At 66.8% G+C, this 26,275-nt stretch overlaps 1 protein-coding gene across 1 annotated transcript in view; it reads right to left on the bottom strand.

Annotated features, from left to right (window-relative positions):
- Positions 1–26,275, bottom strand: part of MAP3K12 (mitogen-activated protein kinase kinase kinase 12) — a 53,307-nt gene extending 27,032 nt beyond the window's left edge. The window contains exon 1 of the mRNA XM_075901616.2: positions 26,089–26,275. The gene's annotated coding sequence lies outside the window, so the exon portion shown is untranslated. The remainder of the gene's footprint in view (positions 1–26,088) is intronic.

Below are 26,275 nucleotides of genomic sequence, written 5' to 3'. Positions count from 1 at the left end.
CACTCACCCCGCACATCTACACACTTGCACACACACAGTGCATCTACACACATGTACACACACGTTGCATATCTCCACACGTGTACACCCTCCCCGCGCATCTACACACATGCTGGGGATTGTATTCCCTTTGCATGTGATTTCTCTTGTTCTGTAGTAACCCTGTGGGTGTGCCTCAGTTTCCCTGGGCACTGCACTACGATGTAGAGGGGGATGGGAATTTCAGTGTGACAGCCTCCTCTTCCCCCACACACACTGGCGGAGGCTCCCTGGGAGGGTGACCAGGTGACCCCTTTTGCAGGGGAAGCAGGGCAAAGGCTGGGGGCGTGGCTGGCTGCGGAGGGAGATGGGCTGCGGGGGGGGGAAGTGAGTGAGCTGGGGCTGGCTTGAGGTGCAGGGAGGTGGGGCAGGACTTGTGTTCACGTCACCATACTGCTGAGACGGTGTTAACACGTGTGCACGTCACCACACAGACACATATGGGCACATTTGTATCAACCTCTAGTGTGTGCACATGGATCAGCATAGGGTGTACGCACAGCTTAGCACACGTATGTGCATGTGTGTCTACCTTCCTCAGAAAGGAGGGCAGCGCAGCCTAGTGGATAGATTTAGGGGAGTGAGGGGGGGACTCATGTCATTCCTTCTGCCAGAGCAGTGTGGAGATCAGGGCCCCACCGTGCTGGGCTCTGCACACACACAGAGTGATAGTCCTTGCCCCAACCCTGTCTAGAAGGCAGGAGGGGAAACTGAGGCCCGGGGCATGGCAGTGATGTGCCCACGGTCACTCGGCATACAGACCCCAGGCTCCTCCCGCACTGGCTCCACTAGCCCATGCGGCCTCGCCCCAGCCCCGCAAGCCGCAGGGTTTCCCGGGTTCTTGACATAACTCCATTCTCTGCAGTATCTTGGGGGGGGACCCCAAATGTAACCCTGCTCCGGAGCCTCCCTTTCCCTTTGCTCCCCCCGGCTCTGATGCTTGGCCTGTCCCTGTGGCACCGGAGGCCGGGCCTAGAGCGGGGCCGGAGCTGGCCTGGGGTTGGCCGTCGAGGGGCAGCGCCCGGCCCCACGGCCTGGAGACCCAGGAGGGCCAGAGGCGGGAACCTGCCGCCCAAATCCCAGGCCAGGCCAGGCCAGGCTGAGCTGCTTCCTGAACATCACGTGGATACCGAATAGGACGGGGCGGGGGGGGGGGGGGATGCTGCGGCATCGCCATGGCAACGCATCCCAGCGCTCAGAGCATGAAGTCAGCACTAATATTATCCCTGACACCATGGAGGGGCGGGGGGAGGGGAAGTCACATGGGGAGGTGGAGGGCTGGCCAGAGGGGGGGAAGCTGGCCAGAGGGGGAGCTCGCGGGGCAAGGGGTGGGGAGACCCTGTGGGCCCCCCAGAGCTCCTTGATGCTGAGCTGTTTTCCCATGATCCCCACCACACCCAGGGGTCCCTGCACCACCTACCTGCCCCATGGTCCCCACAAACTGCCCCCAAGCACCACCTAAAACTGCTCCCAGCCCCCCAAAATACCCCACCCACAAAAGTGCCCCCTGTACTCCCCTTCAAGCTGCCCCAGTGCACCCCCACGACCAACCTCTCTCACATGCCTCCCAAAACTGCCCCCTTGCACTCCCTGCCACCAAACTGCCTCATGCTCCCCCAAACTGCCTCCCAAGCTCCCTTGCTCCCCAAATTGCCCCCCGCTGCCCTCCCATATTTGCCACGCAAGCCCCCTGCTACTCTCCCGGAGCCTTACCCAGGGCGGAACCCCCCCACTCCTCCAGCACTGACCTCTGCCAGCAGGGGGCGCTGCGGGGAGCGGTGGCATACTGCGGGCAGAGGCCTATGCAGGGTCCAGGCTGAGCAGGGTCCCAGCAGGGATGGGATGGGCGCTCACACTCTCAGCCCCTGCACAAAGGCAGGGAGGGGGAGAATGGCTCCCCACTAGAATCTGGGCCTGCTGCCGTGCCTCAGTTTCCCCAGGCGGGAACAAGGGGGAAGGGGAGCCTGGGGGCTTTAGTTCAAGACCGATGGATTTAGATGACGATTAAAGGGGCACAGCCCTCCCTTGGTGGGGCTCTCAACCCCCCACCCTGCACGGGCCGCCCCCCCAGCTCCCATCCCCCAGGCCTGGTATGGAGGGAGGCCATCAGCCGATTAGCGGCGCCACGTTAATTCCTTAGGGCGCATTAGGAGAGGGAGCAGAACGGTGGCGGCTAAACGGATTAGAGGGAGGAAGGGGGGCACCTGAGGACCTTCCCGGCTCCCACCCCTCCCCCAACAGAGCAGGGGAGCAAGAGGCTCTTCCCACAGCGCCCCCTGCTGGGTAAGGCTGGGCTGGAGTAACCAGGAGCCCCCCCAGCCAGCTCCGGCCCCTCCCCACAGCGCCCCCTGCTGGGTCAGGCTGGGCTGGAGTAACCAGGAGCCCCCCCCAGCTCCCACCCCTCCCCACAGCGCCCCCTGCTGGGTCAGGCTGGGCTGGAGTAGCCAGGAGCCCCCCCAGCTCTCGCCCCTCCCCACAGCGCCCCCTGCTGGGACAGGCTGGGCTGGAGTAGCCAGGAGCCCCCCCCAGCTCTCGCCCCTCCCCACAGTGCCCCCTGCTGGGTCAGGCTGGGCTGGAGTACCCAGGAGCCCCCCCCAGCTCTCGCCCCTCCCCACAGCGCCCCCTGCTGGGACAGGCTGGGCTGGAGTAGCCAGGAGCCCCCCCCAGCTCTCGCCCCTCCCCACAGCGCCCCCTGCTGGGACAGGCTGGGCTGGAGTAGCCAGGAGCCCCCCCCCCAGCTCTCGCCCCTCCCCACAGTGCCCCCTGCTGGGTCAGGCTGGGCTGGAGTACCCAGGAGCCCCCCCCAGCTCTCGCCCCTCCCCACAGCGCCCCCTGCTGGGACAGGCTGGGCTGGCCTAGCGGGGAGCAGCCCTAAGAAACAGCCCCCCACCTGGGGACTGCAATAAGCAACCCAACTATCTCACTGCGGGGGGGCACCAAGCCCCAGGGCGGAGGCTGGGCCAGCGTGACCCACTGAGCCCAAAGAGGGGAATCAAGGGCGCGTCACGGAGGCAAAGGGCTGGCCAGGGTCTTGCGGAGTCGGGCTGGGTGGGGCTTGCTGGCAGCAGGGGCCTGGCGCCAACGGGAGGCAGCGGGTGTTGGGTGTGTGTGCATGTGTGTGGGGTGGGCTGGGCTGGCCAAGGGGCCGAGGGTCGGGAGCGAGGGGCCCGGGCAGGGCTGGGGGGGGCCCAGGGGCCGAGGGTCGGGAGCGGGGGGCCCAGGCAGGGCTGGGGGGCCGAGGGTCGGGAGCGAGGGGCCCGGGCAGCGCTGGGGGGGCCGAGGGTCGGGAGCGAGGGGCCCGGGCAGGGCTGGGGGGGGCCCAGGGGCCGAGGGTCGGGAGCGGGGGGCCCAGGCAGGGCTGGGGGGCCGAGGGTCGGGAGCGAGGGGCCCGGGCAGCGCTGGGGGGGCCGAGGGTCGGGAGCAAGGGGCCCGGGCAGGGCTGGGGGGGCCGAGGGTCGGGAGCGAGGGGCCCGGGCAGGGCTGGGGGGCCGAGGGTCGGGAGCGAGGGGCCCGGGCAGGGCTGGGGGGGCCGAGGGTCGGGAGCGAGGGGCCCGGGCAGGGCTGGGGGGCCGAGGGGCCGAGGGTCGGGAGCGAGGGGCACTGGCGCAGCCGTGGCTGGGATCCCCGGTCGGCTGACTGCCGGGCTCTACCCCTCACCTCGCCCGGCGGCTCCGTTCCCCCGGCAGTGCCGCTCCGAGAGCCCCCTCCCCACCTGTCGCTCCTGGCCGGCTGCCCCCAGCCTGTCCCCTCCCCTCCGCTGTCCCGCCTCAGCACCCGGCTGCCCCCGGCTCGGGGCTCCCGCTTTGCCTCGCAACAGCTCCCGCCACTCGGCCCCCGGCCCGGCCGTGCCAATCCGAGCCGCGCGGCGCTCACGTGGGGGGCGGCGGCGGGCAGGCGGCCAGACGTGCCGTCACCGTGGTAAATGGAGCACAAGGATCCCGGAGCCAACGTGAATTTTTCATCAGTCCCAGGTTATAAAATATTCACGGGGGCGGGGGAGGGGCGCAGAGGATGGCGCGAGAAGCCGGGCGGGGAGGGCAGGTCGGACCCGCGGTGCGAAGCAGCCGCTCCCCACTCGCCCCCCTCCAGGACCCGGCCCCCCAGGATGTGTCAGGGGCACCGTGGGGCCGCCCTACAAGGGGGGCAGGATCCTAGGGAGAAGGCAACTGACCCAGTGGGGCAGCAGCCCCAGAAAGGGGGGGCAGGCAGGACAACAGGAGAGGCAAGAGAGGGAGCCGCCAGCCCCCCAGCTGGTGGAAACCAGCCCCTGTTTCACGGGAGCCACGCGCCAGGGCCTCCGCGCCAAGGGTGCTAATTTACACCCCGGCAGGGGCTGGCCCCATGGACCTGCGATGCCCTGGCCTGGCACCAGGGGGCGCCGCCTCCCGTGTCCCACGCACCCAAGGCCCTGGCCCCGCACGCTCGCTCATGGCCCTGATGCAAGAGTTGGAAGGGGGGTTGCCCTGATGTCCTGGCTCAGGCCAGTCCCCTGCTGCCCTCTCGATGGCGCCGTCCCCCCACCCCCAGCATCTTGCCGCAGCCAAGACAGCAGGCGACCGTCCTCCGCTGGCAGCCGCGGGATCCTGGGGTGCCCAGCCCCGGCACTGGCTGCCTGCGCGTGGCCCTGCTGTTCCTGTGAGAGCCGTGGGCTGGGAGTCAGCCCTCTGGGTTCTGTTCCCAAGGGAATGGAGTCTAGTGGTTAGAGCTGGGGGGGGCTAGGACACCTGGGTCCTTTTCCCAGCCACTCCCAGGCACCGCCCCCTGCTGCTCCCATTGGCCGTGCTTCCAGCCAATGGGAGCGGCGGGAAAAGCATCCAGGTGAGCCATTTCCTGTGCTGCCGTTCCCCCACCCCTGCCAGATCTGTCCCGCAAGGCTCCCCCCACCGCTCTAGGACCACTGAGGTCAGCCAGCAGAACAGCTTCCTACCTCCAGGGGAGCGAGGCGCCGGCAGGGGGCCTGGCCGCCCCGGCACCGCAGGGTTTAGGAACCCGTTGGAGAAACCCCAGTCGAGGTCTGTGTGGTCCTGCCTCCGCACAGGGCGCTGGACGTGGCTTCCCGAGGCCCCCTGGCCCCACGTGTCGAAAGCCTCAGTGGGGAAACGGCCACACGGCAAACAAACCCCGCGGAAGCGAGTCTTTAAACGCCTGGCAGCGGGCGCGTGGGGCTCACGCGATGGGGCTGAAACACAACCCGGTCGGCAGATCTCCCCTCCCCGTTTCCCGACCCAGACCGTCTTGGGGGGAACCACAAGAGCCTGCGACAGGAGGCGAATTTCACACGGATGGTCCCAACACCAGCCCAGGCGGCGGGCTCGCGAGTCGGCCAGCGCCGCCGGAGAGGGTGGGGCAGCCGCCGCATGTACGGGAACCACCGGAGAGCAAGAGGGGAAAGAAAAACTCCGAAGCAAACAAAGCAGCTAAAGGGAAGAAGGAAACCACGTGCACCTGGGAGCATCCGTGTCATGGCCGGGGAAACTGAGGAAGATTTAGACCAGGGCTTGGCTGGCCTGGCTCTTGGGGACAGCGCCAATCTAGTTTTATTGCTGCTTTCCGTCCCTTTGGGGCCAGGCGTGGAGGACAGATCCCAGAGGGAGCCTGTGACGTAGTGGGGGTACTTGCTGGGCTGTGGTGACCCCTGCTGTCTGGAGCAAGACCCAGCAGGGAAAACCTCGCTAGGCAGAGGTAATGCCAAACTTGTTGAACCAGTGGCCAGACACCCCCCATGGAGAGGAACAAAGGAAGGTGGATGCTGCCCTGACTGGGGGGCAGGGCTGGAAGTTGGTTAGTTGGTTGGTGGCTGTCTGTGAGGATGGTTGAGACAGCCTAGGGAGAGGAGCTGGAGTTTAGGGGCCCAGTCTCCCCCCAACTCAAGGGGGCCTGAGGCATCCTAGCCCAGCTCTGTGACCAGACTACATCTGTGCTGTGCTGTATCCTGGAGAGGCAATAAACTTCCTCAATTCTACTGGCTGGTGCAGTCTGTTTGTGCCATTTCGGGGTGCAGGAGACGGGGGACCCCAATGCGCCGTCACAGATCCCAGCCCCCCGCTCCAGGTTCAGCCCCATAAGAAATCTCATCAGGCCACACTTGGCTGTTGTTACAGAAAGTCCCGTTGCCTTTCCCTGCAGCCTCAACCCACCGATGCTTCCCTCTCCTGCCGCACAACAGGGGCATCCTTCTCCCTGCCGATTCCCCTCGCAAACCTTCCCCGACAACGGCGCGGCGCCAATCAGCAGAGCGGACGGGGGTCTCCTTGGAGGGCATTGGATCTGGCGCTCGAGAGAAAGCAGAGGAGGGAAAACAAAACCAAACCGCAACCCACCAACCCCGCAGCAGGCACAAGCACAGCAACGTGAAACAGGCCTCGCCTGGACCCAGGGAGCAGACACGGACGGGGGGGGCGGGAGGGTCTGAAACGCGCTTCCTGAGAGGTTTCAGGGGGAGCCGAGTTCGTCTGCAACAGGAAAATCTGAAAAGCCAAGGATTTGCCTAGGAGCACTGGAGGGTCAGAACTCCGTCTCCACTTCATCCACAAGCTCGGTTCTCATGGCGATATCGGGATATTGGACCGGCTGGGACGTTATCATGAAGGGGCCAAGGGTTCTTATCTGCCTCTTAGCTCTCTAGCCTTTAGGTGCTAATAGACTAGTGGCTGATTTTCAGTTTTTCCTGTTACACTGGCTTGGCTGTCCCTTTGAAATGTATCTACCCCCTGCCTCTTTCTTCTCCCCCCCCCCCACTTATTTATTTTTGGTTCTGGACGCCCAACACTCCGGTCATCTGGAGAAGTGGGCTGAGCCCACGACAGCTCATGAGCCCACCGACAGGTTTTGTTGGTCTATAAAGTGCTACCGGAGCATTTGTTGTTTTTTAAGTTCTTCCGGAAAGGGTTGTTTGGTGCCACACCTCTCTCTCTCTCTCTCTCTCTCCTCCCCCCCCAGCTTTGTCTTTGTTTGCTGAGGGGTGACACTGGCTCTACAGCCTTCCCAGAGCGCTGCCCCCCTTTCTGGGGGTCTGACTGGTCTGGCGGGCGAACCCCCAAGTGCCTCCGCACCTACAAACGACTTGCTCACCAAACCTGAGAGAACATCCCACCGGGGTCGCAGCCGCACTTGTCCCCACTTGCTCGTTTTCCCGTCCCGTTCCACGCGACGCTGGCTGGGCACACGCAGAGCAGCATAAACCAGCCCTGCAGCCGCCCCAGGCCCATCTCTAGAGGGGCTGGAAGACGCCGTGGGCCCCAACCCACTGCCCTGAAGTCGGAAAGGAGAGAGAAGCAGATGGGGATGGGGGGGGCTTCTCTCGACCCTCCCAACACACCGGGGGTGAGAGCCAGGCTAATGGGGTCTCTCCCCACTCCCACGGGCACTTGTCACATGTTGGTTAATTTCCATAACTGACGAATGGGCAAAGAGCCAAGCGTTGGATCTGGGGGCTTGAACCTCCCCCCCCAACCTGCCCCCCCCCCCCCGTCAGCACAGCGGTGCTGTCCAATTGCCACACCTGGCAAACTTGGGAGGGGGCGGCTCCGGAACGGAATCTTGTGGCTGCGCACATGGACAAATCCCTACTTCCAAGCCCGGGGTTTTCACCCTCCGGTCTCCACGTGCTCGGCCAGAGCTCAGCTCCAGGACTGCCACTGTACAAAAGGGGAAACTGAGGCACGACCACTTGCCCAAGGTCACCAGCACAGCTCCTGGGCCCCAGCCCAGTGTGCTAACCGCTATGTCCCGCTGTCTCTTGCAGACACGTTGGGTGACAGGAAGCAGCCGGTGCTCACCAAAAGCAGGCTCTCGTGTCAAAGCTCCCGGCTGCCGGTCGGGCTGGCCAGATGCGCAAGCAGCAAGAGGGAGGCAGCCAGAAAAGGGGGGGATTTTGCTTTTTCAACAGACCTGGATAAGATGGGTGGTTCCAGACATGGCTGCAGGTTGGGGTGGGGCAGTGGACAGATCCCCAGCACGGGAGTCAGCAGAGCTCCAGTCACAGCTCTGCCACTGGCCTGCTAGGTGACCTTGGGCAAGTCCCTTCCCTGCGCTGTGCCTCAGTTTCCCCATTCGTAGAAGTGGGGCCGTGATACTGACCAGCTTTGTCAAGCACTTTGAGATGGGCTGATGAGCACAGCTGGGCCCGTTACCTCGGAAACAAGGCCTCCCTTTCCGGCTGGGGCAGAACTAAGAATCGACGTGTAAAAGTCGAATCTCCGTCTCTCCGTGGCACCTGTCTGGCCTCCATCATCACCACAGCAGTGCCCCTTCACAGTCCTTAATGTATCTGCCTTCCCAGTGCCCCTCCGAGGCTGGCCTGTCCCCCTTGTACAGATGGGTAAACTGAGTCACAGAGCGAGGCCTACGGTCTCTCCCAGTGGGGTGGGACAGGGAGCTGAACGGCTGCAATAATGGGGCCTGCCCGCTCACCCTCACAGGGAGCTCGATCGTGAAAAGCCAGCGTCCGTCCCCAGGAATCGACCGCACGTACGAGGCGCCAGGCAGGCTGGGACGAGTTTGCCAGGGCTCAGCGGGAAATGTTCTCTTTGCTTTACCCTCTCCACCTTGGCGCGCGCGCGTGTGTGTGTGTGTGTGGGGGGGGGGGACACTCCAGCCTTTCCCCCCAAGGCCAGGTGCTGCCATCACAAGACCACGGAGAGACTTGTCACGCCAGGGGATTTGTCCTCCCAGGGGCAAGGAGGCAAAGCATGGCTGGGGGCTGGGCACGCGGCTTAGGAGGAGCTGAGGCAGCTGGGCTGGTCCAACCCCCCCGCGCCTGCCCTCCCCTTTTGCAAGAGCAGCAGGAGCCGCCCCATTGCTCCTGCACTAACCCGTGGCTGCCTGCACTTCCCTTCCCCAGATGTGCCGCTCTCCCGCGGGCGGCTCAGAGCTCTGGCTTGCGGCCGAGAGGCACCACATTGGCCGGAGTGTCCGGCGGTGTCCAGGCCGCAGAACCTTCGCCTCACGGGCAGCACCTGCCCCAACCAAACCCAGCCCCGGCCCAGCCCCACTCTGCAGAGTGTCCCCGAAAGATGTGTGCGACCGCCGTGGGGCAGCGCAAGCTACCTGGGCGCTGAGCGTCCTTATTGCCTCGTGGCGGGGGTCTCGACTCCCCAGGGGCAGGGAGAGGCAGGTATCACCCAACCGCCCCCACCAGTGCTGGAGGAATGGGGTCTCACCAATGTGCCTTCTCGTTTTTTTCCATCTGTGTGCAGAATAAATTTTGCTCTGTGCACCATGGCAGGTGCACCACCAATAGAAAAACATGCTGCTAGCTGTGGGCACTCTGCCAATCAGCTAGGCAGCACCTGAATCTCTCCTGGGCCACTGCCCAGGTGCTCAGTGGCCCCCTCCTGCCCCTCCGTGGGGCCTAGAGGATGTTTGTAGAAGGGAAACCCCCAAGGTCTGATCCCGACGGGGCGGCTGAGTCTGTCTAGGCGCTGGGCCAACCCGGCCCCACGTGGCCCCACGAGCAGCCGGATGTAAGAGTCGCTACCTCCCCTTGCAGCACCACATCACCTCGTCACTGGGGCACGGTCGTCCTGCCCACGCCGGCCCCTCACCCCGGCTCACCGACGCCAGACAGCGAGGCGAGTGTCACACCCCGCAGGGCCACGGCCCCCACCGCCGAGGGCCACAACGTGACGCCACCGTGTCCCGCCTGGGCCCCCATCAGAGTGTCAGCCGGCATCCCACAGTACCACGGCCCCCTGGGTTCTCATGGCAACACCAGCCCGACAGGAAATCCACCAAGCCCCTCCCCGAATGAAGAGTTAAGCCCCGGCACTGCGGCCGGATTTACAACCCCCCCTTCCAAGGTACCATCCACCAAGGCTGAGAGACGCGTCACCTTTCTTCTCCACAGGGGAGCAGCTCGATCCGGGTTACTTAGAGCGCTCGTCGTTTTTAGGAAGCGGCCGAGGACTTTGCCGGGGCCTCTAGGGAGACAGCCGGCTCGGCCCCCCTCCAAGCAGGCGCTTCGGAGCGAGCCAGAGATCTGTTGACGGGCACGTCTCAGGACGTCTTGGTGCCGACACTGGCTCCCCCGTGATGGGTTCCCACGCAAACCGGCCACCGGCCTGTCCCTGAGCCGCACCCGGCCCGAGGGCAAGGGGACTGGCTTTGTAACCTGTTCCTGTAGTTTGCACCGAACAGCGTCTGCGTCGCCCACGTGGCCTTCCAGCTGCACTGACCCTTCCCGCCGCTCTCCGGGAGCTCGCCGGGCTGCCTGCGCAAAGCTTCTTTGACTCGACGTCACAGGCTCAAGGCTTCTGCTACTGGCCGAGGCGAACGGGACCCGAGAGGGGCACGGCGGACACACCGCGGGGGGCACAAAGCTTCTCTCGGCGGGACAGACCCGGCGGGTCCCGCACACGCTGCCCCTGCCAGAACTAAGCCCCGTCGCGCCAGGCCGCGGCGCTGGACGGCTCGGGGCCGGACTGTTCTGCCTCGCTGTCGAGGGGGCGTGCGGTGACGGAGCGTCGGGGAGCCCCTGACCCCGCACCTCATCCACAGCCAGAGGGGGCTCTCCGGCGGCCAGTAGAGTCGAAGGTTTTATTGCCTCTCAGATACAGCGCGGCGTAGAATCCGTGTTATCACCGACACGAGAGCAGGCGCCTTAGTCCTCAGGGGGGGGCTCACGGGCCCTGAACCCTCCTTTCCTTGGTCTCAAACATCCTCAGCTCCCCGGCCTCCCCCCCAGCCCGGGGACAGTCCCCACCTCCCTTCTTTTGTCTCTCTCTGGGAACACGGTTACCTGCTCAGGACTTAGGGGGCTGGGCCAATACGCGTGTGGGAACGCCGGGTCACACAGCAGACAGCCCCCCCCGCGTCGCACGTGAGAGGACTTGCCAGCCACGCACACACGGCAAGGCCGGCGCTATCCCGTAGGGCAGGGGGTTACAGCGAAGGGGAGAAAGTCACCGGGACCTCCCCAAGAATGGGAAACGGTCCCTGGGGAAGCAGAAACGTATCACCGGGCACAGATCTGCTCCTCTGGGATGCCCCAGTTGGCAACCCTGCGTCCGAGCCAGGGTCCCCGTAGCCGGGCACTTCCGGTGGCCCTGGGTGTGGGCTGACAGGCAGGGCAGGTCCACTGCAGCGGATTTCATCGTAGACGCGCCGAGTCAAACGGCCCCCGGGTACTCCAGCCCCCCCGAGATCAGCTGAGCACGACGGCCCACGGCAGCCCCCTCCCCTCGGGCCTGCAGTGGCAAGGCCAGCTCAGCCCGTTAACAAATCGCCCCTCCGGGGCTTCCCGGCTGCACCCCTCGGCCTGGGGGTCCCTGCGCCTCTGGCACCCCCCCCCCGTAGGCGCAGGCTACGCCTCTTCGCATGCCGCCCTCGGGCGCTATGGGGCTTCCGAATTACCACCGAGGCAACGGGGCCAGCCCCTGCACCGACGCCAGGCCTGCCTTCCCCGGACGGAGCCCTGGGACTGGGAACGACAGAGGCCTCGGATGGACTTTGCCTTGCTCCCGGTTCCTGTTTCCTCCCCTTCTCCCCGCCTGCCGGCCCGGCCCAGGGCTCCGGCTCCTGCCTCTTGACTCCGGAACCCCCGGTGACTGACTCCGGCCTGACCACCTATGGCGCTACCCACTGAACCTGACAGCCCCTGGTTCCTGACCCTCGCTCGCAGGTTTGCCTCCACCAGGATCAAGACACCTGGTCGCTGGCCTCCAGGCCCTGGAGCTCGGCGAACAAGGGGTCTGCGTGGCTGTTGTGCTGGCTGTGAGCCGAGAGCTGGGGGCGTCCGGCCCTCGCGTGGCTCCGTAGGGGGCTGGGGCTTTGCGAACAGCCCCACGGCGCTTTCGGGCTCCTCTGAACGCCCACGGAACCACAAGCCCGCAGGGCGGTGCTCTGTCGCTCTCTAGTGGCGGCTGGGCCGCACAGGCAGAGACGGGGTCTCTCACTTAGATCTCCGGGTTGCAGGTTCAATCTCCGCTGTCCCCAAACCTCCCCGGGGGGCGGCAAATTGTTCTGGCTCACTGGAAACATCCAAAGTGACAAGAGATCCTCCCCACCTAGCTACTGGTGCAGTGCCCAGGGAAACTGAGGCACTCACACAGGGTTACTACAGGACAGCAGAAATCACATGCAACGTAACGGACAGGACGCAACCCCGCCTTCTTCACGGCCCCATAGGCCACGCCCAGCTCACTGCTGATCTGCCTGCCACAGGGTGGGGGAGGGTCAGGGCTAGCCCACCAAGTGACAGCCACAGACATTTTCTACAGGTGGAGGAAACTGAGGCACAGAGCTATGACTTGCTCAAAGGCCAGGGAGCTGGTGGGAGAGTCCAGGACGGTAGCCTGAAAGTTGGTCTAGCACCAGCCACCCTCTCCACAGGCTGCTTAATTTAAAATAAAAAAAACCAACTGCTGAATGAGCTGGGTGGGGGCAGGTCTCCCGTGGACGGTGCCACAGCACGGCCAGGTCTCGAGTCAGCAGCCAGGCCTCCGCAGCCCCTCTCCTGATCTGGGACGAGCCGGACGTGGGGAAGGGCAGCTACCTCCCTCTGGAGCAGGGCCCGGGGCTGTGCAGGGCAGCGAGGGTGGCCCGCAGAAGAAGGAAGTCTTGACCCTCGTCCCCAGGCCACAGGGCAGGTGGGCGGCCTCTACGGCCCGGCCCTGGTTTGGTGGCCCGGCCCAGCAGCAGACCTGGGGGAGCCCTACCCTGCTTGACTCCGAGCAGCACCTTCAAAACCCTCCCCTGCCGGCAAAGGCACATTTCCCTCCAGACCCTGCTGCACATACACCTGCGGGCCCGGATCCTGCCCTCGGCGGAGCCACCCCGGCGTCACCGAGCCGGCACCCGGACTGACCCCCCATTGTTCCGATCCATTCGCTCCTGCAGCAGGCCTGGCCTGGGAGATTCAGAATCGCTTCCTTAGGATGCTGGCAGGCTCCCTTTCTGCGCATGCAAATGCTGCGGCATGAAACGCTGACACTTCTGGGAAGCCAGGCCGCATTACTGGCACCCTGGCTCCCCGAGCCTGGCGACAAGGCCTCCCTCTAGCGGCTGACGTGGCATCGAAGCCAGGAGATGCTGCCCCCCCTCCCCACGCCCCTGGCAAGGCTCACGCCTTCATGCAATAAAAGAGCCGGCGAGTCCAGCAGCAACGGGAAAACAGGCGGCGCTTGCGGGAAGTTGAAAGGGAGGGAGTCTGCTGAGCCCTGGAGGGGGCTGGAGGGAACCAGGAAACTGACTCAGAGCAGGTGAAACTGACCAGAGAATGCGAATGAGCCGGTTGGAATCCGTCTCATCTCCACAGGGATCGCACCAGCCAACCCTTGTGTGCAGACCACTGCCCCTCAGTTCTAGCTGCTCACCCCCCCTTTACGCAACCAGCAAAGTGTTTATCCTCCCCCTTTCCCCAGGCGACAGGTGGCGACTCGAGGCACAGAGGAGCCAAGCCCCAGTGGGAGTTAGAGTGTCTGGGCCTAAGCAGCAGCGAAACTAGTTTTGCATTTCTTACAGGTGCTGTCCTATTGCAACCCGGCTCCCGGCTGGCTTTTCCCGCAGCTCAGCCAGCTCTTGCCGGAGCCGTGCACCCGGGAGCACCCGCTCCCTGATCCTCTGGGCCTAAGTCATTTGCCCAAGGAAGTCCTGGGAGAAAACAAAGTCCTTGTGGAAACAGTTTGCAGATGACACGAAGGGTGGGAGGGCGGAAAACAACAACAAGGGCGGGCCACTGCCACTGCGCCTCCTGGAGCGGTTGGTAAACAGGGTGCAAGCGATCGCTGGGCGTTTTAGCCTGGCGGAAGGTTCGCGTATCCAGCTAGGAACCAAGAGCGCCAGCCCAGCCCCGCCCGGGGAGACCCCAGCCTGGGAAGCGAGGATGGAAAAGCTCTTGAGGGCCATGACGGATAATCAGCTGGGGCCCACCATGCAAGGAGGTTGCTAATAAATGGGAGAATTCAGAGAGAAGCTGAGAATGATTAACATGAGAACGGCCAGACGGGTCAGACCCAAGGTGCATCCAGCCCAGTAGCCTGTCTGCCCACAGTGGCCAATGCCAGGTGCCCCAGAGGGAGTGAATCAAACAGGGAATCATCCAGTGATCCCTTCCCTCGTGTCTGAATCTGGCAGTCAGCATCTTAGGGACACCCAGAGCATGGTATTAGATCCCTCACCATCTTGATGGCCCTATTCTCCAGACGTGTATCCAGTTCTTTTTCAAACCCAGTTCTCCTTTTGGCTTCACAATATCCCCTGGAGAGGAGTTCCACGGGTTAACTGTGTTGCGTGTAGTTCGTACCACTTCCGTGTGTTTGTTTTAAGCCTGCTGCCTATTGATGTCATTGCTCCCTAGTTCTTGAGGTGTGGGAAGGGGTGAAGAACTCTTCCTTATTCACTTTTGCCACATGGCACGATTTTACAGACCTCTACCATATCCCTCCTCGGTTGCTTCTTTTCCAGGTGGAATAAACCCCGTCCTTTTAATCTCTCCTCCTATGCAGGCTAGGCCAGACCTTCATCGCTTCGCTCAGACCCACCTTTTCTGTACCTTTTCCTTTGCTAAAGATACGGCTGTTGAGCTGGGCCTAGGTGCAGGGTTCACGGTGCGGCTGTCCTACGGATTTCCAGAGTGGCAACAGGAGATTTGATGTTGGGTCCCTTTCCTCCTGGTTCCTAACATCGCCTGCTGTTTTCTCTGCTGCTGCTGCACACTGAGCGGCCGTTCTCAGACGACTCTCCTGAGTGACTCCAAGGTCCCTTCCTTGAGTGGCAGCCGCTCGTTTAGACCCAGGGCCCCTAGCCGGGAGCTCAAAGGGGGCAGTTGCCTCAGGGCCAGCAGTTTAAAAGGACCCAAAGCGCCGAGCAGCCACCACAGCTGCAGCCGGAGCCTGGGCCCCTTTAAATCACCGCCGGAGCCCTGCACGGTGCGGTCAGGGGGCGCTGAGGGCTGGCTGCCCCTAGCCCCGCCCCTTCCATCCAAGGCCCCGCCTCTTCTGGGGGCCTGGAGCGGAGCCTCCCTGCACAGCGCTCAGGCCCCGGCGAGGCCCGTTGTGGGGACTGCGCTGGAAACCCGGGTTCCGACGTGCGTCGCTTCGCACCGACCCGCACGGAACGTGGCCTGCCACGTGCTGCCCAGAGTGCACGTGCAACCTCCGCGCACTTCGCCACCTCCCGCTTCCTCCCTCCCCCAGGCCCTTTGTGGGCAGGCTGAATAGGATCCATCCCAGCAGGGACGCCGCGGCACCCCCTCGCTAGTCTGAAACCCGACCCCTTGCTTCCTGGCTGGAACCACTTACCGACCCACGAGAGACCCCCCCCCTTGTGCCGTGACAAGAGCCTTTGGGGAGGGGCTTTCCGAAAGCCGAGGGACAGGATAGCCACTGGGTCACCTGTGCCTACATGTCTGCTGACTCCCGCAGTCTAATATGGGCCGGCAATAAGGGTAGTGGGTCCCAGGATTAGCCCCCGCTGGGCCACTACTGCCGTAGTCACCTGCCCCCTGCGGTACGGGCGACGGCAGCTCCCAGGGGTCGTGGGCGGCCGTTCCCGGCCAACGGGAGGTAAATACGGCAGGGCGGTGGCCAACCAGGGGCTAACCCTGGCAGACCACATCCGCCCTGCCGGCCGGTCCAACACACTGGCGGGGTGCGATTTCTCTCCGCTAACGCGGGGCAGCCTGATCGCCAGCATGTTCACCCAGGCCTCCGAGCTGTCTGCTCTGGATTACAGCGGCTACTGAGGTCAGGCTCCCGGCCCGTCCGTGCCAGGATCGCCTCTGGAGCCTGCGTAAGCGCTGGCTGCACACGAGCTGTCCTGCAGGCGGCTGGTGGAGGTGACAGGCTACTGACCTCCGCTAGGAGTCCTGCAATTTCCCATTTGAGTCCCTGGCTGCTCCGGGTGACTGCGCGCTGCGGCATGTTGCAATCGCTCCCCAAACTCCTCCACCTGGGACAGTTCCCCCGACCCGTCAGCTCCAAAGAACAGCTCGGGCGTGGGACTCGCCCACCCTTGGCTTCTCCACACCGGCCTGCTCTTCCTTTCGCTTGGCGAGGAGACGGCCAAGGGGCCGCTCGCCCCACTTCGGACGGACCTTCGTGGGGAGCAGGAATTTGAGAACAAGGGACTCCTCCAAGGAGCAGAGAGCCAGAGCAATTCAGACAAGAAGTAAGGGGCATGTTTTTAACGCTCAGGGGAATTCCCACAGGACGTGTGGGGGTGGGGGGGCGGCGGGTTCTCTCTCTCTGGCGATTTTTAGATCCCGTCGGTTTCTCTCACGTCTCTGCTCTGGCCCAAGCCGGGGTCCCTGCAGCGACGGCCAGTGTCCCCGGGCGGTCGGAAGAGCGATCACCCCGGTCTGCGAATCCACGAGGCTGCCACGGGAGACCAGCGACAAAGCCAGGGACTGAAGGCCTGTCGCTCCCGTCCCCAGCGAGCGCCGTCACCCCTTCGTCTCCACGGATTTGGGCAGAGGCCTCCGTGGGCAAAGACCCGCTTGGCCAGACACACGGAGCGGAACGGGGGGGGGGAGGGGGCTTCCAAGCCCTGAGCGGAACATGAGCGGCCGACCCCCGGGGCCACCCTGGAGCCCGGCCCCCTGCGGTGTCCTAGGCGCGGCCAGACCCCTGGGAGTGTCAGCGAGCCGTCGCTGGGCCCCCTTCCTAGAGCCGGGACAGTCCTGCTCCCGGAGCCGCACCTCAGAGCAAGTCCCTGGTCAGCGGGGGCCCCAGATGGTATTTACCACCCACCCTAAGTCAGGACTCCTGGCCCTGGCCCTGGCAGGGTGGTAGAGCTCAGTGGTTAGAACAAGGCCGGGGGCCCAGCTCTGTCCCAGCCTCACCCGAGGAGAGTAACTCGGTCCCTTGGCTGTAAGGCTTGGAGCCCCAGGGCTGGGACGGCCCCGTGGGACTCTGCCTGGGTATTTCCCCTTCCTGACACCCCTGGGCCGGGGCAAAGCAGCCAAGGGACTTGGGAGCACAAATCCCCACGGCCCTTTGCTTCAGAGAGGGGGACGGAAGCCGAGGGGCAGGCTGGTACCTGCTCCTGCCTCCCGTGACATCCCAGCAAGAAAACTGGCCAAGAAACCAAACCGAAACTTTCCCACATGCAGCCAGGAGACCCGCCCACGTGGGGCGTCTGACGGGCCCAGGCCCCGGGACACTGCCCCACAGCGTGAGCGAGGGCACCCGACCCTGCTAGACAACGGGGGCTGCGGCAAGGGGGGGCTCTCCTGGCAGGGGCCTCGGGGTACCCCTCACCCGCTCCATGGCGCCTTACCGCCACCCGCCTCGAAACGCTTCCTCCGGGGGCCGGGATCGCGCCGGGGGGGTCACAGCCGGGATGTAAATCCTGGTTTAAATGTTCGCCAGGCGGGGCCGGTTCCCGGTGAGGCAACGCTTCCCGGGCTGCCGTGGCCCCTCACAGCCCTAGCACGGCCGGGCCCTTTCTTTCGGCAACTTCCTCGTGTCCCTTCTTCCACGGTTCCACATTCTGGGTTCCTGGTGTCCCCGGTCCAGCTCCCAGCCCCGCTGCGGCTGCGGCTCGTGCCCGGGAAAGCCCCCGCTCCCGTCTCCGTCCGTGTGTCGGCCTCGAAGGCGCCGTGGGGCTCCTCGCTGGCTTTAGAGGCAGGGCCGGGCGCTCGGAAAGGCAACGCCTTAGAGCCAAGAGCTGAATTCCCGCCTCCCCGCAAGGGGGGACCCCCATGGGGGAGACCAGGCTGGTTGACGCTCCTCCCCGGGGGCTTGTAAAAACAAGAAAAGTTTTTACAACTCTGTGGGACCTGAGCCCGTCCTGAGAGCCGGGGGGGGGGGGGGGGCGCTCAGGTCCCGCAGAGGTGGGGCTGGTCCCGCTTTGGGCGCACACAGAACACGCCCGTCTAGGCAGGGCCAGCGAGAGGGGCCAGCACTGGACTGGGACCGAGGTGGAATTCCCGGCTCCGGGTGACCTTGGGCAAGTCACTGCCCCTCTCTGCCTCGGTTTCCCCATCTGCAAAGGGGGGCTCACGATCCCCGTGGTGAAGGCGTCGAGATGGGTGGCTGCACAGGCGGAGCCGGGGCTGGCCGCCAGTACCCTCGGGAGCAGGCCTGGACGCGGGGGCCCTGGAGGAGGGAGCCCGGCGAAGGGAGGCGGGCGAAGACGCAGCGCAGGTCCAGCGGGTTGAGGAGCAGGACGGGGGGAGGCAATTGGGGAAGGTTTTCAGCAGCCACGCAGGTGAGACTCTCCCCCCGGCCCAGTCCCCACCTACGTAACCGTCCAGGCCCCGTTCGTACAGCGCCGAGCACAGGGCTCCCGTCACAGAGCCAAGAGAAACCAAGACACTGGGAGAGAACCAGGACCCCAGCCCCCTTGCTGTAACTACTAGACCACGCTCCCCTCCCCCCACTGGGATGAGAACCCAGGGGTCCTGACTCTCAGTGGTCCCTGAATCCCCCCCCCCAGCCGCCAGCAGGAGAGGAAGAGCAGAAGAAACCAGCCATGCAGGGAAGCCGGGTTCTGTAACCATCCTCCCTCCCCCACCCATGCCCCTGGGACTCCCCTCCCCCGCCATAATGGACGCTAATGGATTTTTGGGCTCCTGTCTCACATGGCAGCCCTGTAGAGTCCCCAGCTGCAGGCGCAGCTCTGCCCCCCCCCCCAGCCAGGCTGCGTCTCTGCCCCCCCCCAGCCAGGCTGCGTCTCTGCCCACCCCCCCCCGCAATCAATCAATGCGGGGGAGGGGGTAGAGGGGGATGCAGCTCCCCCCCGTCTGCCCCAGGCCTCCTTGGCTGGGCCCAGATTGCACAGATGGGCAGCAGAGACCCCACCAGCTGGCAGCTGCCAGGCCCTGCCTCTGAGGGGGGGGGCTGGAGCAGCAGCAGATTCCCCCCCTTTGTCCTGAGCCCCCTTAAAGGGACCCCGACCATGGAGATCGGGGGGGGGGGGCAGGGTGGGATGGCCAGGCTGCAGTACAGGCCCCAGCCTCTGCCAACTGGGCCAATGCTGACCCCATCCCTCGGGGTCCCCCCACTAACCCTGCTCCCTCCCCTCTCAGGAGTGCGACAGACCCCCCCCCCCAGCCAGCCACCCTGCAGAGAGCTGCTCCCTGTCCCTGCCAAGAGCCCGCCGGCTCCCGGCCTCAGCTGCCCAGTGGGGCGAGATCCACAGTGGGGCAGAGCGGCGCCCCCCCGATTTGCCCCTTTGGCAGGAGCGGCGTGAGACCTGGAGGGGAAGGGCCACGGGCTCAGGGTGCACCGGGCGCCTTAGGAGCCAACGAGACGCCGCCGTTCCCGCCTCCCCGACCCCTTCTGCCGAGCGGCCACTAGAGGGGGACAGCCGGGAACGGGGGCGGGACCTTGTCCCCTAGGCTCCGCCCACTCAGTAGAAACCACCGATTCGGGCAGCGCCAGGTTTGCAGCTGGGAGGGAATTTCGGATCGAAGCCAGAGAGCGAGGACACACAGCTCCCCCCCCCCCCGTACGGCTTGGGGGACCTGGGGGCGCGGGGCCTGGAGCAGCAGCAGACCCCCCCCTTTGTCCTGAGCCCCCTTAAAGGGACCCCGACCATGGAGATCTGGGGGGGCAGGATGGGACGGCCAGCTCCATCCGCCACGTGGGGGCAAGACTGGAATCGATAAATACTGAGCCCAGCAGGGCCCGTGACAAACGTCTCGTCGGCCCCCCTGAAAGCTGCTGCCATCGTTCGGCGCCTCCCTGTCCCCCTTGTTCCTAGCCTGAGCTGACCTGGGTTCAGGCCAGGACTCTGCCTGCAGGTTCAGGAGCCTCCTGCGGCGTGGAACCCGCCCCCCCATAGGACGGCCAGGAACCCGCCCACCCCCCCATAGGACGGCCAGGAACCCGCCCACCCCCCCGTAGGACGGCCAGGAACCCGCCCCCCCCGTAGGACGGCCAGGAACCCGCTCCCCCCGTAGGACGGCCAGGAACCCGCCCCCCCCGTAGCACGGCCAGGAACCCGCCCCCCCCGTAGGACGGCCAGGAACCCGCCCGCCCACCCCCGTAGGACAGCCAGGAACCCGCCCCGCCCCCCCCCTGTAGGACGGCCAGGAACCCGCCCCCCCCGTAGGACGGCCAGGAACCCGCCCGCCCACCCCCCCCGTAGGACAGCCAGGAACCCGCCCCGCCCCCCCCGTAGGACGGCCAGGAACCCGCCCCCCCCATAGGACGGCCAGGAACCCGCCCCGCCCCCCTGTAGGATGGCCAGGAACCCGCCCGCCCCCCCCCGCCAGGACAGCCAGGAACCCCCCCCTGCCCCCCCCCCCCCGTAGGACGGCCAGGAACCCCCCCCCCCCGTAGGACGGCCAGGCCCACAGGGACCGTTTCGACCAGCCGATCCCCTGGACTGGAGAATTTCTCCCCAAAACTCCGGCATCCAGCCGCCATTTCTGGCCAAGTCCCGGCTTCCGGGCCCCGGGCCATGCGGTGCCATTCGCTCCCCGTTTATCTGGGGGGGGGGCAGGCTCCTGCTGGCCAAAGCACAGATACTGGGGACGCGCTGTGGCTGCAGCCCCCCCATCACCAGCTCAGCTTTAAAAACAGCCCTGCCAACGGAGCTCACCCCGACCCCGGGATCCCCCCCCCAGCCCTGCCAACGGAGCTCACCCCGACCCCGGGATCCCCCCCAGCCCTGCCAACGGAGCTCACCCCGACCCCGGGATCCCCCCCCAGCCCTGCCAACGGAGCTCACCCCGACCCCGGGATCCCCCCCCCAGCCCTGCCAACGGAGCTCACCCCGACCCCGGGATCCCCCCCCCAGCCCTGCCAACGGAGCTCACCCCGACCCCGGGATCCCCCCCCCAGCCCTGCCAACGGAGCTCACCCCGACCCCGGGATCCCCCCCCAGCCCTGCCAACGGAGCTCACCCCGACCCCGGGATCCCCCCCCCAGCCCTGCCAACGGAGCTCACCCCGACCCCGGGATCCCCCCCAGCCCTGCCAACGGAGCTCACCCCGACCCCGGGATCCCCCCCAGCCCTGCCAACGGAGCTCACCCCGACCCCGGGATCCCCCCCCAGCCCTGCCAACGGAGCTCACCCCGACCCCGGGATCCCCCCCCAGCCCTGCCAACGGAGCTCACCCCGACCCCGGGATCCCCCCCAGCCCTGCCAACGGAGCTCACCCCGACCCCGGGATCCCCCCCCAGCCCTGCCAACGGAGCTCACCCCGACCCCGGGATCCCCCCCCAGCCCTGCCAACGGAGCTCACCCCGACCCCGGGATCCCCCCCCAGCCCTGCCAACGGAGCTCACCCCGACCCCGGGATCCCCCCCAGCCCTGCCAACGGAGCTCACCCCGACCCCGGGATCCCCCCCAGCCCTGCCAACGGAGCTCACCCCGACCCCGGTATCCCCCCCAGCCCTGCCAACGGAGCTCACCCCGACCCCGGGATCCCCCCCAGCCCTGCCAACGGAGCTCACCCCGACCCCGGTATCCCCCCCAGCCCTGCCAACGCACCTCACCCCGACCCCGGTATCCCCCCCAGCCCTGCCAACGGAGCTCACCCCACCCCCCAGCCCTGGGATCCCCCCCCCCCAGCCCCCCCCCCAGCCCTGCCAACGGAGCTCACCCCGACCCTGGGATCCCCCCCCCCCCCCCCAGCCCTGCCAACGGAGCTCACCCCGACCCTGGGATCCCCCCCACGCCAGCGCCCCTCACCTGGAAGTTGCCGAGTTCTTGGGCTTGCAATAAGGTGGCCTGTCCGGGATCTCAACATGCCTCTTCCCCCCCCTCCCCCTCTGAGACGGGGACCCTGTTTCTTTCTGACAGGTTAGCACCCCCAGCCAGTCGTGGGGACAGGCCTGTGCCCCCAAGAGATCACCTCACTGCCCCGTCCCGGCCTCGGGGAGAAATTCCCTCCAGAGCCACAGCCAGGGAACGGGGGCAGGGAAGCCCAACACCTTAGCTGCCCCTGGAAACGGGAGGGGGACCCCACAGCCTGGAAATGCCTCTGCTGGGCTCCCCAGGGATGCCTGGTCCTGGTCCCCACTGACCCCTCCCCCTGCAGTGCCTCCTGCTGGGCCCTGTGGGGAGCTGCAGCCCATTCCCCATGGCAGGTAAAGTGAGGCCAAGGCCGTGGCCTCTCCCGCCCCCCCCCCCAGGCCTGGCCTCTGCCCAGCTCCCCTTGTGGAGAACGCAGCCCCAGGCCGCCGGTTCGAATCCCGCTCTGCTCGGAGGTCTGGCAGCCCCGGCCCAGAGTGCAGCCTGATGGGACGAACGGAGCCACCGCCCCCAAGCCCAGCGTCACGGGGCTTCGGGGTTCAGGTGCATGGGGGGGTCATCTGCTGCTCCCCCCCCTGCCGGGGGGACCCAGAGACCTCCAGGCCTGTCAAGCCCACGCAGAAAGCCACAGGGAGCAGCCACAGCCACTTGTGTCACGAGGAGGGGGTTCTCCGCGGGGCCTCTCCCACGAAAGGGGGCAGAGGTGGGGGAGGGGGGGCTAGGATACATCAGCACCCAGCTCCCGTTCCCAGCATTCCCGGGGGCTGGAGGGAGAGCCCAGGGCAGCAGTGGTTCAATGAAGGAGCATCCCTCCAGGTGGGGGAGGCAGGGCAGCCCGGGGGGGCTACAGACCCGCTGACGCCCTATCACCATGGGGGGGGGGAGTGAGGGGAGATGGGCGGAACTGGAGAGGGATGGATGGAGAAGGACCAGGGTTAAAGGGGGGGAGGGGAGCCCACAGCTCTTCCTCCTGTCCCTCCCCAGTCAAGGGGCAGCCCCCCTTGCTCCCGGGGTGCTGCACAGAGAGCGCCCCCTGCTGCTGGCTCTGCATTAGCCCTGAGCCGGGTCCCTCCCTCTCAGCTGCCAGTGCCCCCTGGCCCTCTGCACGTGGCGTCCCCCCAGACCCTGCCGGGCCCACCGGGCGCAGAGTCGGCAGGGCAGCAGCTCCGCCGGGGCCTGCGGGCCCAGCACAGATGGACAAGTGGCGGGAGCCGAGCCCACCAGCATCCTCGGCCCTGGCGGCCTCCCCCTCCCGCAGGCTCCACGGCCCAGCTGCGTGGGGACCTGGGGAAGGGGCGGCGTCTCCCCCCCCCCCCCGGATCTGCAGCCCAGCAGCTCACAGCCTAAAAGACATCTCTGCTTTCCATCAGCCCCTTCCCCCGCTGCTATGTGAGCATGGCCTGCCCCCCCCCCACAGCCTGCCCCCCCCGCTGCTATGTGAGCATGGCCTGCCCCCCCCCACAGCCTGCCCCCCCGCTGCTATGTGAGCATGGCCTGCCCCCCACAGCCTGCCCCCCCCGCTGCTATGTGAGCATGGCCTGCCCCCCCCCCACAGCCTGCCCCCCCACTGCTATGTGAGCATGGCCTGCCCCCCCCCCACAGCCTGCCCCCCCCGCTGCTATGTGAGCATGGCCTGCCCCCCCCCACAGCCTGACCCCCCGCTGCTATATAAGCATGGCGTGCCCCCCCCACAGCCTGACCCCCCCCGCTGCTATGTGAGCATGGCCTGCCCCCCCCACAGCCTGACCCCCCCCCTGCTATGTGAGCCTGCTCCCCCCCCCACAGCTGCACACACAGGGGGAAACAGAACCGCTGGGCTCACACGCACAGACCAGCCCTGGCACCAGGGGACAGGCGGGGGCGTCAGCTCTGCCCCTGCCCTGTGGGGGGACCCCAGCAGCAACTGGACAATGCACAGGACAATCCAGGACAGATCCCCCCCCAGCACACAGCCCAGCACTGGCTGCCCCAGCATCCCTGCCCCCCCCCAGCACAGCCCAGCACTGGCTGCCCCAGCATCCCTGCCCCCCCCCCCAACACAGCCCAGCACTGGCTGCCCCAGCATCCCTGCCCCCCCCCAGCAAACAGCCCAGCACTGGCTGCCCCAGCATCCCTGCCCCCCCCCCAACACAGCCCAGCACTGGCTGCCCCAGCATCCCTGCCCCCCCCCCCCAACACAGCCCAGCACTGGCTGCCCCAGCATCCCTGCCCCCCCCCCCCCCAGCATCCCTGCCCCCCCCCCAACACAGCCCAGCACTGGCTGCCCCAGCATCCCTGCCCCCCCCCCCCCAACACAGCCCAGCACTGGCTGCCCCAGCATCCCTGCCCCCCCCCCCCCAACACAGCCCAGCACTGGCTGCCCCAGCATCCCTGCCCCCCCCCCCAGCACACAGCCCAGCACTGGCTGCCCCAGCATCCCTGCCCCCCCCCCAGCACAGCCCAGCACTGGCTGCCCCAGCATCCCTGCCCCCCCCCAATACACAGCCCAGCACTGGCTGCCCCAGCATCCCTGCCCCCCCCCCCAATACACAGCCCAGCACTGGCTGCCCCAGCATCCCTGCCCCCCCCCCCAGCACAGCCCAGCACTGGCTGCCCCAGCATCCCTGCCCCCCCCCCAACACACAGCCCAGCACTGGCTGCCCCAGCATCCCTGCCCCCCCCAACACAGCCCAGCACTGGCTGCCCCAGCATCCCTGCCCCCCCCAACACAGCCCAGCACTGGCTGCCCCAGCATCCCTGCCCCCCCCCCAATACACAGCCCAGCACTGGCTGCCCCAGCATCCCTGCCCCCCCCCCAATACACAGCCCAGCACTGGCTGCCCCAGCATCCCTGCCCCCCCCCCAACACACAGCCCAGCACTGGCTGCCCCAGCATCCCTGCCCCCCCCCAATACACAGCCCAGCACTGGCTGCCCCAGCATCCCTGCCCCCCCCCCAATACACAGCCCAGCACTGGCTGCCCCAGCATCCCTGCCCCCCCCCCCCAATACACAGCCCAGCACTGGCTGCCCCAGCATCCCTGCCCCCCCCCCAATACACAGCCCAGCACTGGCTGCCCCAGCATCCCTGCCCCCCCCCCCAATACACAGCCCAGCACTGGCTGCCCCAGCATCCCTGCCCCCCCCCAACACAGCCCAGCACTGGCTGCCCCAGCATCCCTGCCCCCCCCCCAACACACAGCCCAGCACTGGCTGCCCCAGCATCCCTGCCCCCCCCAACACAGCCCAGCACTGGCTGCCCCAGCATCCCTGCCCCCCCCAACACAGCCCAGCACTGGCTGCCCCAGCATCCCTGCCCCCCCCCCAATACACAGCCCAGCACTGGCTGCCCCAGCATCCCTGCCCCCCCCCAACACACAGCCCAGCACTGGCTGCCCCAGCATCCCTGCCCCCCCCCCCAATACACAGCCCAGCACTGGCTGCCCCAGCATCCCTGCCCCCCCCCAATACACAGCCCAGCACTGGCTGCCCCAGCATCCCTGCCCCCCCCCCCAATACACAGCCCAGCACTGGCTGCCCCAGCATCCCTGCCCCCCCCCCCAATACACAGCCCAGCACTGGCTGCCCCAGCATCCCTGCCCCCCCCCAATACACAGCCCAGCACTGGCTGCCCCAGCATCCCTGCCCCCGCCCCAATACACAGCCCAGCACTGGCTGCCCCAGCATCCCTGCCCCCCCCCCCAATACACAGCCCAGCACTGGCTGCCCCAGCATCCCTGCCCCCCCCCCCAATACACAGCCCAGCACTGGCTGCCCCAGCATCCCTGCCCCCCCCCCCAATACACAGCCCAGCACTGGCTGCCCCAGCATCCCTGCCCCCCCCCCCAATACACAGCCCAGCACTGGCTGCCCCAGCATCCCTGCCCCCCCCCCCAATACACAGCCCAGCACTGGCTGCCCCAGCATCCCTGCCCCCCCCCAATACACAGCCCAGCACTGGCTGCCCCAGCATCCCTGCCCCCCCCCCCCAATACACAGCCCAGCACTGGCTGCCCCAGCATCCCTGCCCCCCCCCCCCAATACACAGCCCAGCACTGGCTGCCCCAGCATCCCTGCCCCCCCCCCCCAACACAGCCCAGCACTGGCTGCCCCAGCATCCCTGCCCCCCCCCAATACACAGCCCAGCACTGGCTGCCCCAGCATCCCTGCCCCCCCCCCCCAATACACAGCCCAGCACTGGCTGCCCCAGCATCCCTGCCCCCCCCCCCCAATACACAGCCCAGCACTGGCTGCCCCAGCATCCCTGCCCCCCCCCCCCAACACAGCCCAGCACTGGCTGCCCCAGCATCCCTGCCCCCCCCCCCAACACAGCCCAGCACTGGCTGCCCCAGCATCCCTGCCCCCCTCATCCTTGGTCCCCTCCACCCCCAGCCCTGCCCCCGCGGCCGGCCCAGCCCCTCACCTCTCAGTCCCGATGGGGCGCAGGCTCCCCCTGGATTTTTCTTTCCACCCCGAAATCCGGCCGCAGCCACAAAGCGCCGCGCCGGGCCGGGCCGGGCCGAGCCGGGCTAGTGGCAGCGCGCCCCGCGCCGCGGCAGCAGCATCCCCGGCGCGCTCCGTGCCAGCCCCGGCCTCGCCCGAGCCGGCTC

This window comes from Pelodiscus sinensis, chromosome 31, assembly GCF_052426305.1.
Source record: "Pelodiscus sinensis isolate ZL-2025 chromosome 31, ASM5242630v1, whole genome shotgun sequence".
NCBI lineage: Eukaryota > Metazoa > Chordata > Testudines > Trionychidae > Pelodiscus > Pelodiscus sinensis.
Note: the sequence above shows the minus strand (reverse complement) of the source record. Positions and strands in the feature narration are given on the sequence as shown.